General features: G+C 37.0%; 1 protein-coding gene across 1 annotated transcript in view; it reads right to left on the bottom strand.

Annotated features, from left to right (window-relative positions):
• LOC119595615 (prolyl 4-hydroxylase subunit alpha-1-like) overlaps nucleotides 1-4,004 on the bottom strand; it is a 32,810-nt gene that overhangs the window by 28,309 nt on the left and 497 nt on the right. The window lies entirely within an intron of this gene.

Genomic DNA, 4,004 nt, shown 5'->3' with positions numbered 1-4,004 from the left:
CCCGGGTCTGCTGTTTTTTTGTGGGACATCTACTGTAAGTAATCACCCCCTTTAAAGAAGCCCTCGCTAAAAACGATTTTGTCAAAAAGGGGCAAGGACACGGGGAAGACCAGGTCACAAAGGATCCACTTCACCACCCACCCGACCCCGGGGGAAAACCCACCCCGTAATAAACCCCAAAGCTAAGACCCCTTTTATCCCCCTGCACTAAACCCCCTCTCTTTATTGATATCTGGGGGCAACGGGGCTCCCAACCTTCTCGTTTACAGCCCATATAATTATAATTATAAATATATAATATAAAAATTTATAAAAATATATAATAGAAGATAATAGATAAAATAGATAGATAGATAAATAGTAGATAGATAAAATTAATATATATATTAATATATATATAATATATATATTATATACATGTATATATATATATATATAATATATATTATATTATATTTAATAATTTTTACAACCAAAAACACACACACAGAACACACAAATATAACATGTATTTAATATATTATAATATATATTAAATATATATATATATATATATATATTATATATAATAAAATACATAATTAAATTTTAATTATATATATTATATATATAATAAAATTTATATATACCATTTTTTTGAAATATAATATAAATAAATATATATAATAAATTTTTAAAAAATAAATAAAAATAATTTAATATATAAAAAAAAACTAATAAATAAGATATTATAATATAATATATAATATTATAAATTATATTATATAGTTTTTTTATTAAATATTTAAAATATATATATATAAATATAAAAATACAAAAATTTTTTTTTGTTTTTATATATATATATATATAATTTTATACATATAATATTGTATTATAAATATTTTTATATAATATATATATAATCATATAATCATGTATGTATAATATATATATATATATATATATAATTATATAATATATATATATATATATTACATGTATATATATATATATTATATATAAAATATATATAATAATATGTATATATCTATCTATCTATCTATTTATCTATTCATCTATCTATCTATCTATCTATCTATCTAATATATATATATATATATATATATATATATATATATATATATATATATATATAATATATGGGCTGTCAACGAGAGAGGTTGGGAGCACCGCTTGCCACCAGATATCAATGAAAGAGAGAGTGGCCTTAGTGCAGGTGGAAAAAGGGGTCTTAGCTTGTTGGGTTTATTACTGTAGGTAGATGTGTCCCCGGGGTCGAGGGTGAGGTGGTGAAGCTGGATCCTTGTGACCTGGTCGTCGGCCGTGTCTCTGCCCTGTTTGACGAAACTCGTCCTTTTATGCGACGGCTTCCTTTAAAGGTGGGTGATTACTTACATCGTAGATGTGCCACAAGAAACAGCAGAGCCGGGCACTTGCGTCTCTCAAAAAAAGAAATGTAGCAGCTGGGGACATGTGTGAATTGCACCATCTGGTCTTGCTTCGAAAGGCTCGTCCTCGAGTCTTGCGTAGCTGTAATATGCACGTAGAGATACAGGTTCTGCTCGGCATTATACAGAAGGTTCCTGGTGATCCGATGGTCGCTGGTGTTGTCAACGAGAGATTTTCTGAGCACCGCTTGCCACCAAATGCCATCGAGAGAGAGTGGCCTTAGTGCAGGTGAATGAAAGGGGTTTCCTGGACGAGGGGTGGCGCCTGGACCCTGTGGGGCTTGGGTCTGTCTGCTGTCTCTCTCCCGTCTGTCTGACGAAACGTGTCCTTTTATGCGGCGGCTCCCTCCAAGGGCGGATGTTCACTTACGTCATAGAAGTGCCAAAAGAGAAAGCAGAGCAGGAGCTGCTGCGGGGGACAAAGACGTGAAGTATTTCACCCGGGTCTCGTTATGTTTGTTTACATGTGCACTCAGAGAGAGAGAGAGAGAGAGAGAGAGAGGAGGAGAGAGAGAGAGAGAGAGAGAGAGAGAAGAGAGAAAGAGAGAGAGAGAGAGAGAGAGAGAGAGAGAGAGAGACATATTTATACACACACACACACACACACACAACACACACACACACACAAAACACACACCCCACACACACACACATATATATATATATATATAATATTTTATATATATATATATATATATATGCATATATGTATATATGCATATATGTATATATGCATATATGCATACATACATATATATAAAATTTATATTATATATATTATATGTGTGTGTGTATGTGTGGTGTGTACGCTACATACACACCTACACATAAACACACATACCCCACATGTATACACAACGCACGAAATTTAAACTCAATCGAACCCCGCCAGTGAGATCGGCAGCCCATCAACCATGTGACCCAAGCGAGCTAATCCTCACGTGCGGACTCACCTGTGACAGCTGCTCGGGGAAGATGCCAGTCGGGCCCAGTGAAGCCTGGGCGGGTCAGCAGGAGGTCATGCTGTAAGGAGCGGGAGGAGGAGGGGAGGGGGGGGGGGTTGGTCACACTTTAGGTTTGTTATTCATTAAGGCTTGAAGACGGTTTGTTTCAAAGGGGGCCCTTTTTTTTCCCCTTAATTGAGAGGGAATTTATAGAATAATGTATATATATATGTTGTAGTGTTTTTTAGCAAATTTGAAAATAGTTTTGTTCTGAATGAGAATGCTTACTAATGAAGTAGAGATATGAAGCAAGAGATCCATCTGGCGGCGAAGAGTGTCACTCTTGGTGGTGCTTTGTGATGCTTCTTGTTCTCCCCTCGTTTTCTTTTGATTGAATTTGCTCTTACTACAGCATGCAATAACTGATTAAATAATAAATATAAAAATGGTAAAAAAAATAAACCTGACCTCAATTCAGCCGACAACAGCTAATCAGACATTGATCTATCCTATATCTATTAATCTATCATGTGATCAATATCTCCGATTAATATATTCTTCAAATACTGCTACAATCAGCACCCTATCACGAAAAAAAATAAACCCCCACTCATAGGATAGAGTACGCGAATAGGAATGCACAATTTCACAAAACAATACATGTAATCAACCTATCGATACCCCATCTTCATCAGAGCAACACACACCCGATAATGTAACATCGAATTTAACACATCGTACTCTATGGAACTATTCACTCGCATCGAAAGTGCTGATGAAGCCGAGATATCAATACGCTAATTACACATTTTGCTTTTTGGAGCTATTCCTCTTATTTTCTCTTTATTCACAGCTCAGCCTACAGTTACCACAACGAATTCTGCGGAGCCCCGTTCGCTCGTCCTCACCTACTGCATCGCGGGCGGCCTCGAACCATCGGCAGCGCGCCCGTACATTTCCTGTTCCATCGCCTTAACCCCCACGGCGCCTAAGTCGGGACGCCCACAACAAGGCTGCAAAGGAAAAGGGGATAAAGGAGGGGAATGGAGGAAGGGAAAGGGGAAAAGGGGGAACGGAAATAGTTTTGTACTGGTAATTGTGCCGGGACCTTAAACATTTACTCATCTTTCTAACTACTTGTATACATATAGAAAAAGAGAGAGGGAGAGGAAAAGAAGAAGAAAAGAGAAGAGAAGAGTAGAGAAGAGAAGAGAAGAGAAGAGTAGAGAAGAGAAGAGAAGAGAAGAGCGATGAGAAAAGAGAAAAGAGAGAAGAGAGAGAGGAGCGAGAAGGGTGAGAAGAAAAGAGAAGAGAGAGACAGAGATAGATAGATAGAAAGAGAGAGAGGAGCGAGAAGAGTGAGAAGAGAAGAGAAGAGATAGATAGACAGGTAGAGAGAGAGAGAGAGAGAGAGAGAGAGAGAGAGAGAGGGAGAGAGAGAGAGAGAAGAAAAGAAAAGAAAAGAAAAGAAAAGAAAAGAAAAGAAAAGGAAAGAAAAGGAAAGAAAAGAAAAGAAAAGAGAAAAGAGAGAGAGAGAGAGCGACAGGAGAACGAGACCAAGATCCCCCCCCCCCCCGCACCCGACTGTCCAGGTGCGCTGGCGAGTCCG

Source organism: Penaeus monodon, chromosome 36, assembly GCF_015228065.2.
Source record: "Penaeus monodon isolate SGIC_2016 chromosome 36, NSTDA_Pmon_1, whole genome shotgun sequence".
In the NCBI taxonomy this organism is placed as follows: Eukaryota; Metazoa; Arthropoda; class Malacostraca; order Decapoda; family Penaeidae; genus Penaeus; species Penaeus monodon.
Note: the sequence above shows the minus strand (reverse complement) of the source record. Positions and strands in the feature narration are given on the sequence as shown.